The sequence below is a fragment of the Podarcis bocagei genome (assembly GCF_964188305.1).
Source record: "Podarcis bocagei genome assembly, chromosome: 7".
Taxonomy (NCBI): domain Eukaryota; kingdom Metazoa; phylum Chordata; class Lepidosauria; order Squamata; family Lacertidae; genus Podarcis; species Podarcis bocagei.
Genome location: NC_138132.1, coordinates 28,968,502 through 28,984,942, shown reverse-complemented (window position 1 = coordinate 28,984,942; position 16,441 = coordinate 28,968,502). Strand labels below are relative to the sequence as shown.

General features: G+C 44.4%; 1 protein-coding gene and 1 long non-coding RNA gene across 4 annotated transcripts in view; one reads left to right on the top strand and one right to left on the bottom strand.

Annotated features, from left to right (window-relative positions):
• LOC308592560 overlaps positions 1-16,441 on the top strand; it is a 259,350-nt gene that overhangs the window by 9,494 nt on the left and 233,415 nt on the right. The window lies entirely within an intron of this gene.
• The window catches only part of RUNX3 (RUNX family transcription factor 3), a 155,147-nt gene that overhangs the window by 138,402 nt on the left and 304 nt on the right, over positions 1-16,441 (bottom strand). Inside the window, exon 2 of one of the 3 annotated variants that reach the window (XM_081204088.1) lies at positions 7,431-7,535. The exons of the other annotated variants lie outside the window; for them this stretch is intronic. The gene's annotated coding sequence lies outside the window, so the exon portion shown is untranslated. The remainder of the gene's footprint in view (positions 1-7,430; positions 7,536-16,441) is intronic. 3 annotated transcript variants of the gene reach the window in all.

Genomic DNA, 16,441 nt, shown 5'->3' with positions numbered 1-16,441 from the left:
CCCCCCCCATTTAGGGAAGATAGACTAAAGGATTCCACCCAAGGCCTGAAACTGCCAAAGTTGTGATGTTTTGCTACAGGGAAGGCAAAACCTGCCAATGCAGGAAAATTCCTTTCCGGCCCTTCAACAGCAACCATGACGTAGCAGCGCCCGTGTACTTGTGGAGAAGAGGTTAACCTGCAAAAGTAGGCTTAACTGAGGGAGGGCAGGGTGGGGGAAGCTCTGGAGCCAACTGACGATTCCCAGGTAAGATCCACCCTCTGTTGTGTGGGGAGGGCGGTCCCTCCCCCTACCTGGCCAATCCCCTGGCAACGCCTCCCCAGGCAGGATTGGGCAATAGGCTGAGGTAGGCAGAGACCTCCAGGTATCCAGCCTGAGGAGTGTTCAACCAGCCCATACTGCCAGGAGCCACATGGGATCCAGGGGGGGGGGGGCGCTGCGTGCGACCATGCAAAAGGCACCCCCTATTTGATGTGGGGAGCAGTCATTCTTGCTCTATCCATCACTGGCACGTGGCCTTTAGAAAGTTGTTCAGAAGGGAATGCAAGCCTTGGGCTGGAAAACGTTCCACGCCCCAGGTCTTATGCCTTGGTTTTGAGGGCTGAATAGAGCAAAAAGTTGCCATCACTTTTTTTCTGTAATTATTTTCAACGTTAAGGGAAATTATCCTCCGTTTCTACAGAACAGGGCTCAGCTGTTTAAAAGGAACTGAAATAAAGTAGGGATTGGCAGTGGGAGAGGTTTACACTGATGATTTTATAGCAACAAAAAAGAGACGGGGGGGGGAGGAGGAAGGGAAACAGCAAAAGAGCCTTTAGACTATCTGGCCATCCCTCGACCATCTGCCTCAGAGATGCACAGAGAAGGGTCTATGAGACTTCACAACGCTTCCTTGTCTCCTGTTCAAACCGCAGCGCGAACACTCTCAGGTCCCTACTTTTCCACATTGTATCTTCCTGGCTGGCCATGTAACACCGGAAAAAATGCCGAGCTGCGAGTCATGTTCACGACTCCTTTGATAGGCCTTAACGGACAGCCAAGGGAAGCGACGATGACGGGGCAGAAAATTCCTCAAACTTTGCACAGCGCTGTGAAGCAGAGGTCATGTCTCTCCTCACCTTACATGTCCAGAATGCATAAAACCTCAAAAATGTGTGGGGAGGGGAATATGGGGGGAGAGAACAGCAGCAGAGTTTCATTTTTAAAGGGTCCTTCACTCAGCAATATCTATTGGAGTTCAAAATTTAAAACACACATGTGCAATTTGATTCTCTGTTCATTTAAATTGATTTATAGCGGACGCTCTGGTTGTGAACGTGATCCGTGCGGGATGCACGTTCACAACCCACAGGGTTTGCAACCTGCGTCTGCACACGTGCAGGTTGCAATTCGGCACTTCTGTGAATGCACGACCGCCGAAACCCGGAGGTAACCCGTTCCAGTACTTCCAGTACTGTATTTACATTTATTTAAATGTAAATCCCTTTTTTTCCAGCCCACAAAGCATCCTCACAGTCAAATTTCAGATAAAATTTCAGATCCTCAAACGGGTTACTCCCTCCCAATTCTTTTACTAGGTAGTTGACAGAAAAGTGAGGGAAAAAGACACACACCCTCCGTTTGTTGTTTAAATCATTCTGTCGGCTTAATCCTACATACAGAGAATGCATGCCCTCTGGAATCAGGTAGCAACTGAAATTAGGTAAGCATCTAGTACCTTGATATTTATTGAATATATTTTCATTTAAGATGGTTTTCCCTGAAGTCTAAGCCAGTCCTTCTATGGAATATCAATAAGGAGGGGGGAGAAATTCCATTCAATTCACATTTAAAGGTGAACCCACCTAATCTGCACTTCCCCAAACAATATGCAAGCCAAAACACAGCCATCCTTTGAGATGCACACCTCTCCAAATTTTGTAGTGCGGTTCTCCAGCCTGTAACGTGTGCAAAAATGAGTCCTTTAAAGTGTGTGTCAAGATGCATATATTAATGAATATAAAGTACAAAAATGCATTTTGTTGCAGTCAACCTACTATTACATAGAGAAGATACATTGGAATGAATAGCAATGACTAACTTGGGTCTGTTAACTTCAGTGGGACTACTAGGAGTAAAAGTTAGTTAAATGCAATACATTATATTAGGGAAAATAGAATTGCAGGCATGTATTTTAGACAACATTGCATACAAAAATGCCCTGATTGCACCACTAATTTCAGCCCTGATTGCACCACTAATTTCTAACACTAATTCAGAAGCCTTTGCTTGCAAACAGTGGTGAGAAACCTGAAGCCCTCCTGATGTTGCCGAACAACAGCTCCCATCGTCCCTAACCATTTGCCATGCTGGCTAGGGTGGATGGGAGATGGAGGCTACCAACACCTGCTTCTCCATCCCAAACATGTGGAGAAGAGACAGGTGAGGCAAAAGCTTACATATTCCCAGGTATTCATCTATGGCCTCCTAGGAAGGCCTGCCTCCCACACTTAGAGCCTGTCTGGTGTATGTCCCCAAGTCGCCTGTCCATGTGGTACAGCACTGGAGTAATTGTAGTGACTAGGAGTGTGTAATGGCTAAGAGTGTTCAATTCTTTCCTCAGCCACAAACAAACCAAATGGTCTTGGGCAAGTGTTCTTTCACCCCTTCATCTGCAGAATGAGGATAATAATACTCTCATGTGCCTTATGAGACAGTTGTTTAGAGTATAGTAAATGTTAAAAGCATTTAGTATGATAGGTACTACTGAGTTGTTGTTTTTTTAAATTGTTTCCTGATCTGCGCTGTTTAGAACTGCTAAACTTTGACAGGCACAAACCTTACCAGGATTTTTTTTGGGTCCTGTTCCATCTGAAAGGTATTTAAGGGGTTGAAGACTTTGCTTCCATGCAATTGTGTGGGTTTTTCCCTCCCCTTTCTTGGCAATGAAATCCCCTCCTCTTTGGTTAAATCACTGCATTTTTTTCCATGGGTGTGTCTTAACAAAAACTAAACACTCCAGTTTTGCTCATGGAGTCAACCCTAAGGGCTTATTATGTGGTGTAGAAATTGGTGGGTATCCCATATGTTATCCATATACTGTACCAGGGAACTTAACATGGCATTTAACAGCTAGTCCCAAATTTCACTCTCTAAATTCCATACACATCTCTAGATGTATAACAGATCTGCTCATGTATTTATAGCCCATACCTATGTAAGGTTACTCAGAAGTAAATCCCTACTGAGGTCAAACCGTTTACGTCAAAATTTCAAATATAGCCAGGGTAAGACCAGATGGGACCAGCAAAAGCATTTAAATCAGGAATAGGAGGCAATGGCTTGGGGATATTTGCAGATTTAGGCTGCAAATCTCTTAACGCCTATGTACATACATGGGACTGACTCACTGAATTCCATGGGGCTTACGTGTGAGCCTCTTGGGCTTGCCGATTGAAAGGTTGACAGTTTGAATCCCCGTGATGGGATGAGCTCCCATTTCTCTGTCCCAGCTCCTGCCAACCTAGCAGTTTGAAAGCACACCAGTGCAAGTAGATAAATAGGTACCGCTGTGGCAGGAAGGTAAATGGCGTTTCTGTGTGCTCTGGTTTCCATCACAATGTTCTGTTGCACCAGAAGCAGTTTAGTCATGCTGACCACATGATCCAGAAAGCTGTCTGTGGACAAAAACTGGCTCCCTTGGCCTGAAAGCAAGATGAGGGCCATACCCCAATCGCCATTGACTGGACTCGTCCAGGGTTCCTTTATCTTACTGTTTTTAAGAGCTCTGGGAGAAAATCTCTCAGCTTTCCCTAGGTCCACATTAGAGCCAGTGTAGGCTGGTCCCTTAGGGTGACTGAGGGTGCTTGCTCAGACAACCCCAGTACGCCCTTAGCCAGGGGCGGAGGAAGGGGTGTGTGGTGGGTGTGGGCCACCTTTACCTAGGAATTGCTGTGATCCTTTGTACACTTATTGGGAATAGAGATGGAAAAGCAGAGCTTTCTGTTTCTCATTTCACCAACATTTCTGCAGCAGTTTGAGATTTATTTATTTATTTAAATCCTCATAAAAATTCTTTAGCATTTTAGTGTAATCGTTTCCTAATAAACACATTTTTGTATGCAGGTTTGATTAATGTACATATTTTTGGAACTTGCTTTCCCCTAATATAAAACATTTTTGTATGTTATTCTCTTTTCTTTCTTTTTGGTGTGTTATTTTCTCTGGTTCTGGAACAACTGATTGGTTCAAAATTGGGAAAGGAGTACGACAAGGCTGTACATTGTCTCCCTGCTTATTTAACTTATATGCAGAATTCATCATGCGAAAGGCTGGGCTGGATGAATCCCAAGCCAGAATTAAGATTGCCGGAAGAAATATCAACAACCTCAGATATGCAGATGACACAACCTTAATGGCAGAAAGTGAGGAGGAATTAAAGAACCTTTTAACGAGGGTGAAAGAGGAGAGCGCAAAATATGGTCTGAAGCTCAACATCAAAAAAACGAAGATCATGGCCACTGGGCCCAGCACCTCCTGGCAAATAGAAGGGGAAGAAATGGAGGCAGTGAGAGATTTTACTTTCTTGGGCTCCATGATCACTGCAGATGGAGACAGCTTCTTGGAAGAAAAGCAGTGACAAACCTAGACAGCATCTTAAAAAGCAGAGACATCACCTTGCCAACAAAGGTCCGTATAGTTAAAGCTCTGGTTTTCCCAGTAGTGATGTATGGAAGTGAGAGCTGGACCATAAAGAAGGCTGATCGCCGAAGAATTGATGCTTTTGAATTATGGTGCTGGAGGAGACTCTTGAGAGTCCCATGGACTGCAAGAAGATCAAACGTATCCATTCTTAAGGAAATCAGCCCTGAGTGCTCACTGGAAGGACAGATCCTGGAGCTGAGGCTCTGAATATTTTGGCCACCTCATGAGAAGAGAAGACTCCCTGGAAAAGACCCTGATGTTGGGAAAGATGGAGGGCACAAGGAGAAGGGGACGACAGAGGATGAGATGGTTGGACAGTGTTCTCGAAGCTACCAGCATGAGTTTGACCGAACTGCAGGAGGCAGTGGAAGCCAGAAGTATCTGGCGTACTCTGGTCCATGGGGTAATGAAGAGTCGGACATGACTAAACAACAACAAATTTTCTCTAAGATCATGTTTATGCATACTTTCCCTTAATATATGCATTTCAGTAAACAATTGTGGGTTGCAGAGCAGCTTTGGAACATTTTGGAAAAGTGCAAATTTCAAAGGGTAGCTGTACTTTGATTCACATATTTTTTCAGAAAGTGTAAATGTGTAAGATTCATAAGATCCCTAACTGGGATTAGGGATGGGTGACAAATTCAAGTAAGCTCTCAGTTAAAGGTGAACTTCCCTAATTTTCACTTACGTAATTCGATATATAAAATGAAACACACACATCTTCGGAATTCTCACTTTTCTGAATTTTGCAGTGTAGTTCTCTAATCAAGTAATATATGCAAAATGCATACGTAATAGTAATGTGTGCATAAAAATGCATATATTTGTGACACTTACACACAAACAGGCATTCTACAACATGTATATTAGGCAAAATCAGTTTGCATTCATAAAGACTTCTTTAATGCAAACTGATTTGGTAATGTGGAGAACTGAACAAGACTGTAAAAATGAGAAATGGAGAAAGCAAAATTGACAGATTTAATGATCCCTGCTTCTAAATAGGCATGCATCATTCCACTGCAGTGCTCATAAAGACACCAGTTAGAGTAAAAATATTTTGATTAACTAAAAAGGTTTGATGTTTGTTGCTTGTTTTTTCTGCTGTTTTCTTTTTTGTGGATGTTAATTTCTTTTTGTGAAAATCTTAATATTATTATAAAAAAAAGGTGCCTCAGAGAACTGGGAAGTAGATTTTAGCATTTTAAAAAGTCATTTTCAATATAAATACTTATAAAATAATCCAAATTGGAAGTGCTATTTTAGGATATTCATCCCTGCCTTTGTGTGAGAGAAAGCCTCCCCAAAGCTTATTTTTTCTGTGACCCATGCATGCATCTGCTTAAAACAATGAGGCTCTCCTGCCCCCTCTTTCAAAGTCTTTCTTCTTGTTGTCAAAATCAAATTTACACTGAGTTAATAGATTGATGCATCACTTGACTGACTAAACACATAGTTTATCCTAAAATTCCTTTAATCAGGTAACTCACAGCCCTATTGAACCCAAACACAAACTTTTTAGAAATCTCTCCAGATTGGCTTTTTAAAATGGAAGGAAAGAAGCAGTTTAAAAGCTATTTAAAATTCCCAGTTTAGATAGACCTTAAACATATACTTTTACATTTTTTCATACAGTTGGTAAGTTGATCAACAAAGGGTATTTAACAACAAAATACATACAAAGTTGGTAAATGGAGACTTTCTACTAAAAACAAAGGGGTAGTTTTTTTGATTATTTTTTTATGTTACAAAACAGGCGTGCCAAGGGAGAGACTGGCGCAGATGAGTCTGGGGACAGACAGTTTGCTATGGTTGCCATCCTAACCAAAACGCCACAGGAAACCACTAAGTCTAAACAAGAGATTGACGTTGTGCCAGACCTTCTCTGCTTCCCAAAATGGCAGGGAGCCAAACCTTGGAGGGCCTGATGTTCCCTGGGTGTTAGGACCAGCTTCCTGGGGGCATTTCCTCTCCAGCCTTGTCCTTTCAACCCTAAAAGCAGGGATAGGGAATATTTTGCAGCCAAAGGGCCACATACCTGTTTGGGAAACCTGAGAGCAAGTGGTGGCTGGAGTCAAGAGCAAAAGCAGGCACAGCAATGAATGTGAACATAACCTTTGTACAGTGAGATAGCTTCTAAACACCCACCCATCCAGGCAAGCATTCCATCCAGACACAAACACTTAAGGAAGCTGCAAAGCAGTGCAATGGGAGGGTGTATGTGAACTGGTAAGAATCCCAAGGGCAGAGAGGCCTAGATGGCCAACCCAGACCCAACATTCCTCACTCCCACCTAAAAGGTTTGGATTCACAGGGGTCAGCAAACTTTTTCAGCAGGGGACTGGTCCACTGTCCCTCAGAGCTTGTGGGGGAACGGGCTATATTTGGGGGGGGGGATGAACGAATTCCTATGCCCCACAAATAACCCAGAGATGCATTTTAAATGAACGGACATTTTCTACTCATGTAAAAACACGCCAGACCGTCCCAGACCGTCCGTGGGCCGGATCTGGCCCCTGAGCCTTAGATTACCTACCCATAGTTTGGAAGGAAGACTCACTAATACTGTAGAGTCCTCTTCATTATGGTGGCCAGTTATATATTGCCAAAAAGAGGAACTGTTTCACGAAAACAGATGACAAAAGAGGAAAGCAGATTTGCAGAATACTTGCATATGTTAATTTGTTTATATTGTTTTAGCTTCAGAAACAATTACTGTTGAGTATAAATCTAATACATCTCACCATTGTAGAGAGATATTTGCGTAGATCTGCCATGGGAGTGATATACATTTGATCTGAATTCCCTCAATCAACAAAGCAAAGAGTGTCTGTCCTCAACGCGGGGTTCTGCAACCAAAATATGTATATTAAGGGAAAGTGCCCACAAAAATGCACATATCAGTAAAAGTAACATTATATTAGGCAAAATTGCTTGCAAGCATGCATATATTAGGCAAAAGTAGGAGAAATATGTATGAAAATGCACGTGATTTTTTGTGCAGACTTCAAAACAAATCCACAAACTGATTTAAAAATGAGATGAACTGAATTTATGACTGAATTGAATTAAAACTAAGAAGCTGACTATTACTTATTTGTCCATCTCTACAGCAGGGTGGGAAAGAAAGGCTGACCTGGCAAACTTTGTGCCTGCTCACTCTGCTGTCCAGTTGCTAATTGCTGATGGACAATTTCAAAGCCCTTAATGTTCCCTTCATTGTTTTTTTATGTTTAAATTGGTTTTGGGCTAGACAGTCCTTCAAATGGTCCTGATGGAGCAGTATAGTGTTGTTCAGCGAATGTTTAAACCTTGTTCTGAATGCCCGCTGCCCCTGCTTTTATAGATCACATTAGAAGTTTTGAATCTTTCATACTAGATGGTATTCAGTGTGTACACACAGCCTTGCCTAACATGCCCTAGTGGATGCTCTTGTCTCCCCACCCCAGCTAAGGTAGCAACTCACACATTGCCGAAACTTAGGAAATCATAGGAAAAGAGCACAAAAGACGATACGTGTTTGGATAAATTTGCATATGCCAAATTGATTGGATAGATGCAGATTTAGAAAGTAATTGGTTGTTGTTGTTGTTTTTAAAAATACAGTGGTACCTCGGGTTACATACGCTTCAGGTTACATACGCTTCAGATTACAGACTCTGCTAACCAAGAAATATTATCTCGGGTTAAGAACTTTGCTTCAGGATGAGAACAGAAATCATGCTCTGGTGGCGTGGCAGCAGCAGGAGGCCCCATTAGCTAAAGTGGTACTCCAGGTGAGGTCTGACCAGAGCAGAATACAGTGGCACTATTACTTCCCTTGATCTAGATCAATAGGAGTATAGCATCTAGATCAAGGGAAGTACCGTATTTTTCGCTCTATAACACGCACCTGACCATAACACGCATGTAGTTTTTAGAGGAGGAAAACGAGGAAAAAATATTCTAAATGAAACAGTGGATGTATGATTTTTATGGTTCATGCTGTGGCCACAGACATGTGATCTGACAGTGAGTTTGGGGTAGCCCAATGCAAAAATCCTGAGGATCCATGTGGATCCGTGCTTTGTAACCACGTTTTAAGTGGGGAGGGAAGGAAAAGAACTCAAGGGACAAGGAGCTTTTCCGCGGGGAGGAGGGAGGGAAAGAGCACTGTTGCTTTAAAGGTATACTTAAGGTATTTGCCCTGTGCCTGGGTTTTTTTTCCATTTAACAGTTTGCAGCCTTTTCCTTCCACTCCTTGTTTTGAGGCGGAATAGATTTGAGCAAGTGAGGAGGACTTGGGTTGCAGGGGATTCGCCATTAGCTGTGTAAAAGTGCTCCTCCTTGCAGCCTGAATGATAAGCAGCCACCAGCAGCAATAGAATCGAGCACAAAAAAGCGGTAGGGGCACTAGGACACAGACAATGCTCAAATCTATCCTGCCTGAAAACAAGCTGCTCCATCCCAGCCGATCAGCTGAGACGCGGGGGATTTGCGAAGTTTTCCCCTCTCCCTCATGCCCTCCCCAGCCTTTTTTTTTACTTCCTGGTTTTCACTGCGCTGGCTCAGAGCTCGAGGTTGGTTTTATTTTGCTGCTGGTTGCTTAAATTTTATCTTTCCTGCCGTCTCTCTGCAGCCTCATTTCTCTGTTTAGAGAGCGTGCAGACCTTTCCCTCCTCCCGTGTAAGCGGCTGCTGCCGGCTTTGCTGCTATGGCTCTCCTTCCCTCCCTCCTTCCTGGCTCCAGGTCGCTTTAAAGAAAGCAAAGTGAGAGCCTCGTAGAGCGTGTAAGTGGCTCCCACTTTGCCTGACTGACGGCAGCCATGGCTCTGATCCGTGCATTCGCTCCTTAACACGCACAGGCATTTTCCCTTACTTTCTCGGAGCAAAAAAGTGCGTGTTTTGGAGCGAAATTTACGGTAATAGTGCCACTGTATTCTGCTCTGGTCAGACCTCACCTGGAGTACTGTGTCCAGTTCTGGGCACCACAGTTCAAGAAGGACACTGACAAACTGGAACGTGTCCAGAGGAGGGCAACCAAAATGGTCAAAGGCCTGGAAACGATGCCTTATGAGGAACGGCTAAGGGAGCTGGGCATGTTTAGCCTGGAGAAGAGGAGGTTAAGGGGTGATATGATAGCCATGTTCAAATATATAAAAGGATGTCACATAGAGGAGGGAGAAAGGTTGTTTTCTGCTGCTCCAGAGAAGCGGACACGGAGCAATGGATCCAAACTACAAGAAAGAAGATTCCACCTAAACATTAGGAAGAACTTCCTGACAGTAAGAGCTGTTCGACAGTGGAATTTGCTGCCAAGGAGTGTGGTGGAGTCTCCTACTTTGGAGGTCTTTAAGCAGAGGCTTGACAACCATATGTCAGGAGTGCTCTGATGGTGTTTCCTGCTTGGCAGGGGGTTGGACTTGATGGCCCTTGTGGTCTCTTCCAACTCTATGATTCTATGATTCTATGATTCTATGATTCTAGGTTAAGAACAGTTTCAGGTTAAGTACGGACCTCCAGAACGAATTAAGTACTTAACCCGAGGTACCACTGTACAATACTGTAGTGGGAAAGAGTGTGATGAGGCAAGTTGCCTGTGCCTGTTCAATCTGCTGTCCAGCTGCTGCTAACTGTGTGTGGGCACCTTCGAGCCCCCTCCTACTCTTTCTTCTTAGGTGTCCTTATTCTAGGGCTGGTCAGCCAGATGGGTGGTGTATAAATAAACCATCATCATCATTATCATCTTTATTATTATATTTTCCCCTTGCTGGACCCCCTCCTCTTTGTCACCACTGCCTGTTCATTCCTGTTCTCCCAATCACATCACTGTTTTCCCATCTCCTTGCTTTTGAGGTTCCTCGTGTGTCTATCAGTAGGCAGAGTAAAGCATCCACCTCAGTCGGCTGATTTGTGCCTTAATAATTTGACCGGTATGGAGATTCTCGACTGGTGGGGGAGGGAGGCACCATTTGATGCTCTGTCTCAGGCAGCAAAATGACTTGGGCTGGTCATCCTTGCATGCTTGGAAAGGTCAAGTGAACAGACAGCAATAGCAAGAAGGAGAAAGAGCAGGGCACTCAGCAATAGGCCCACAGCTAGGATATGGGCCTTAGCAGGTGCCGAAGACTATTGACGTCTGGTGGTTCCAGAGTGGTTTAAATAAAGAGAACAATTTAAACAAGTACGAAATGTAAAGTATTGCACTTGGGCAAAAAAAATGAGAGGCACAAATACAAGATGGGTGACACCTGGCTTGAGAGCAGTACATGTGAAAAGGATCTAGGAGTCTTGGTTGACCACAAACTTGACATGAGCCAACAGTGTGACGCGGCAGCTAAAAAAGCCAATGCAATTCTGGGCTGCATCAATAGGAGTATAGCATCTAGATCAAGGGAAGTAATAGTGCCACTGTATTCTGCTCTGGTCAGACCTCACCTGGAGTACTGTGTCCAGTTCTGGGCACCACAGTTCAAGAAGGACACTGACAAACTGGAACGTGTTCAGAGGAGGGCAACCAAAATGGTCAAAGGCCTGGAAACGATGCCTTATGAGGAACGGCTAAGGGAGCTGGGCATGTTTAGCCTGGAGAAGAGGAGGCTAAGGGGTGATATGATAGCCATGTTCAAATATATAAAAGGATGTCACATAGAGGAGGGAGAAAGGTTGTTTTCTGCTGCTCCAGAGAAGCAGACACGGAGCAATGGATCCAAACTACAAGAAAGAAGATTCCACCTAAACATTAGGAAGAACTTCCTGACAGTAAGAGCTGTTCGACAGTGGAATTTGCTGCCAAGGAGTGTGGTGGAGTCTCCTACTTTGGAGGTCTTTAAGCAGAGGCTTGACAACCATATGTCAGGAGTGCTCTGATGGTGTTTCCTGCTTGGCAGGGGGTTGGACTCGATGGCCCTTGTGGTCTATTCCAACTCTATGATTCTATTCTATTCTATTCTATTCTATGATTAAAAATAATAAAATAAAAACCACAAGAAACAACAGGAGAGAACTGCAGTCCTCGGAAATCCAAGATTATTCATTATCTTTCTTGTTTTCTCCTTTTTTAAAAAAAATCTGCTCTAAAGATTACCAAGGATACAATCGTATAAGCACACTCACTTGGAATATTAAAAAAACCAATAAGGCAGGTTGTGAGAGGCTTGCTGAGGGCAGACTGAGGATGGCAGGACAGTGCCCCATTCACCCTCATTGGCCAACATTCACAGGCTACAGGTTCCCACCCTGACCTATGTTGAAAGGCTATAGATGTTGGAGCCTTTTAGCTTAGAAGATAAAAGACAGGCCTGAAAGTATATATTAAAATGCTGGCTGATCTGAAGGAAGCAAAGAGAGAGAAAAGAAGCTCACACCCCACCCTTTGATACTAGAATTTGGGGGCTAATGCCATGAAATTCAGGTCTGACATAAAGAAAACACTGCTCCGTTTACATGCCACACACTTGACACATGGCTTTCATTACCACAGGGGCTGGAGATGGCTTCTCTAGTTTAGACTGGCGGTTTTAGATGGATCAGAGACATGCAGGGAGGAGATCTCAGAGAGTGGCTGTACATTCACCACAACTAAACAAGAGTGGGTGCCTGGCAACAGGAGAAAAGTTACCTCTATCATGGCCCCCCACTTCCTTCCCCCAGAAGACACTAGTGGGAAGGATGGCTCTAAGGAAGACCAAGAAATGCCACTAGAACAATTCCCATCATCTCTGACTATCGGCCATGCTAACTAGGGCTGGTGGGAGCTATAATCCAACAACATCTGGAGGGAGACAATATGTTATTTTTGTTCCCGATACCATACCTGAGTGTCATTTTATTATGAGAACCCTTTGTAACCTGCTTTGGGAGCCTCTCGGGGCTATAAATTAGGATAACAGTATTTTTCTCTTTTTTAGTAGGAACAGGCTCACATTGATGTAAGTTTACATGAAATGAGTGGTTAATTGAACCACTCTTTACTTTATACAAACTGTACATATAAAATACTTTTGCAGAATGCTGCTGGACCCTCAACCAGTCAACTGTGAGAATATAAATATGCCTTCTCCCCAACCAATACTATAATAAGCATAAGCTTGCAAAACAGAGAACTTATAAGTCTTCATCTTTCATTTCTTTCTGTCAAAGACTGCTTCCTTGCAACAAATATTGTTCCTCCTCTCTGGCCCCTTTCCCTCCATAAATGGTAGCGAGCCAGAATGAATCCTCCAAAAATCATAATTCGGCCTACAAACATTTATATGGACGCTTGTGGCAACGTAACAGTGATCACCATGCCTCGCTTCAAGAGGACAGGAGGCGATTCAGTAGCGATCCGTCAGCTCTGGTTGATTCACCGAGGAAAAGGAGAATTACAGGGCCCACTGGAGATACGATGAGCCAAATTCCACACTCCTGCAGGAACTGTTCCATGCAATCACTGAGCATGTTAACATATCGGGCGCAAAGCTCACGGGACTGTAGCAAAAGCGTATCACAGCCCTCCTGCTTTGGGCTTTAAATACCATCTTCCTGTTTCCATTGGAAACCATAGCAAAACTTGCAGCACAGAGGGTAGAGGGAGAAGAACAACTTTAGCAATCAAACTGTAGTAATATTCTTAGTGTTGAATATAATAAGAGCCCTACCAAAGACCCATTTAATCCAGCAGTCTCTTCTCATGGTGACCAACTAGATGCCCACAAGAAGCACCTAAGCGCAACAGCACTCTCCCTACTGGCAATTACCAGTACCAGCAACTGGCATTCAAAGGCATACATAATGCAGTGGGGGAAACCACTGGTGGAGGAAGAGGAGTGCGGGGGGAGCGCACTGCCCCCGGCAGCGCGACCCCGGTGGGGTGCCATCGCAGCTGTCCCCCCCCACCCACGCTGGGCGCCACGCCCCCTAGGATGCGCGCCAGCCTCACCGCCGCCTGCTCTCCACCCCCTGGTGCTGGAGCATGAAGCTCCGCCACTGGGGAACACAGCATATGCACGATGGCTAGGAGCCTGATCTTCCATGAATTTGCCTAATCCTCTTCTATAGCTATCCAAGTTAGTGGTCACCATCACTGCATTTGGTGAGAGTGAATTCCATATTTTAACTAAGAAGCCCCAAAGAAGTCCCTCTTTTTGTCTGCCCTGAATCTTCCAACATTCAACTTTCTTGGATGTCCGTGAGTTCTAGTACTATGAAAGGAGAAAAAACTTATCTCTGTCCACTTTCTCAACACCATACATAATTTTATGCACTCCTATCATGTCTCTTCTTCCTCACCTTTTCTCTGAACTAAAAAGCACCAGATGCTGTAACCTTTCCTCACAGAGGAGCAGGCCTGGCATCAGTAGGTGGTTTTCTGGGGCAGCTGCAGAGAGGCAATTACCACTCCTGACAAGAACTGCCTTTCCTGATGTTCTGATGGGTAGCAATATAGTTGCTCACAGTGGGGTGTGTCAGGGACCCCAGGTTCCACAGCCTCACTTATCACATGTACATGTGTGTGTGCTTCTTTATTTATTTATTTTCATTGCCACCAATTCCCTCAGAATACTTCAAAACTTCCTGGCAGCGTGGCTGGGTTTGGACAAAAGATGGACTCAACCACTAGTGACAAGAGAAACTTAAACTTGTTTAATAAGGGGATTTTATATACACAAGGGAAAACTCAGGGCTGGCTCACCCATGAGGTGGACTGCAACAGCCACCTCAGGTGGCAGAATCCTGTGGGGCGGAGCCTCTATAGGAGCCCCACCCACCCCTGCTGCCACTGCTGGGGTCTCTCTCTCTCTCTCGCTGAACCTGTCACCTAGCAACCACTGCTAGACAGGCCTCTAACATTATAAGGCCTCATGACAGTCCCAGAAGACTGTTATAAAAAGTAATAATTTTGAGTGTCATGAAAGATAAGAAAACTGTTGAATATTTAATTATTATTATTATTGTTATCACTACCATTAACATCGTCGTCGTCATCATCATCATCATTCTTAAATCCCTATATAATTTAGGACCCAGTTGCCTCTTGCTTTATTTTCATGGCTGGGCTTTAAAATATATGGGGAGGCCCTTTTTGTCATTCCACCTCTTAGTGTAGCCCATGGTTTGGTGACTCAAGACAGCACATTTTGGGAGGTGTCACCCCAACTGCAGAATTCCCTCTCTAATGAGGTAAAGCTGTCACTGACATTGTTCTGTTTTCAGTGCAGCTAAGAACCAAGCCTACCTCTAGGCTTGTAGCACCTTCAGATGTTTGCAAGGTTGCCACATAGGTGGTGCGTCAAATTTATTTTATGTTGCTCCAGAGAGTAGGACCCAAACCACAATGGGTTTGAATTATGGGGGGGGGGAGAGAATTTTCACTAAACAGTAGGAATAATTTCCTTAGTGTTGGAGCTGTTCAGCAGTGGACAGACTGCACTGGAATATGGGGGACTCTCCTTCCTTAAAGGCCTTTAAGCAAGAGGAATGTCCACCTTTCAGGGATGTTGCATATAACAGTGGATTGCTTGCACGGAGCAGGGATTGAACCAGATGACCTGTGAGGTCCTTTCCTACTGTGAGAGTCTAACCCCTCTCCACAACCACCAAGGCTACTGAAACAAAATGAGAAACCCTGTCACTTGCCTTCCAGAAGCTCTGTCTATATCCCAAGTTCCTGAAACAATACATAACTACGTTCATGGGTGTGCAAGGATGATGAAGTAACTGACACAGCCAGGATTAGTTTTGGCCTTTTGGCCTACTACTGTTCCAGCATTTCACAGAGGAGCAAACCATATGGGTCAGCTGTTTCCCTGTGGTCAGCAGCATGGTCAGCCAAAGAATTTTTGAAGGCTGTCTCAAGTCCTGCTGCTACATGATGCACTGCAAAGCAGACAAATGGCTCTCACTTTCAGCTTTGGTGTGTCCTGGTCATTGATGGCAGACAATAAACACAACAGACAATTTGTATGTTTAGAAGCCCCTGGATTGGCTATCATACTCATATGACAAGGCTGGGACTGGGTGAGCAGAAAGAAGGAGCTATGTACAGAACTGGCAGAGAGCTAATTGTGGGAATGGAGAACTTATCCTTCTTAGCTGTAAGCTTGTTTCTGAATTTCACATACTTAGGCCCAAAGGTGAGGAAGTACCACAGCTGGGCTGGCCAGCCAAAGACCTTCAGCCTGAATTGGTTCAATACATAATGGGGGTGAGCAACCCAAACTATTCTTATACCCTCACACAATTATAATACAGTTTATTCCAAGACCAATACAGGTACCTGATGACATCCCTGGAATATGGCCTCAACCAGGGGTATCAACTTGAATAAAATATTAGAGGGCCCCAGGTAAGCCCCACCCCACCTAATCAATCACATAATGGGGCACACCCACACCATTTGAATTGCAATACCCATCAACTTTGGGGGCCCCACATTTTATGGGAGGGTGAAGAGACCTCGGCTCCTGGGAGTTGGCTCCTATGGCCTCAATGCCTCCCCCCCCCTATTCCTGGTTGTATTTCAGCACCCCAAGCAACATGGTCCTGGTAAATGTAATTTTTCCAGGGCAGCTTTGCTCAGGTGACATGTCAGATGCCCTGGGGACTACAAGTCCTGGGGCTCCTGGTATTAGGAATTCATAGCAGCAATGATGGTGTTAGGGGTCGAGGGAGACCCCCAGCCAGTCACCCTATCATTGCTGCCATAGTGAACACCAGGCCAGGTAAATGGGGAGGTGAGGGTAATGAATTCTTCTCCAGCTCAAGCTACAGACTAAGGCAGATTGGAACTTGTG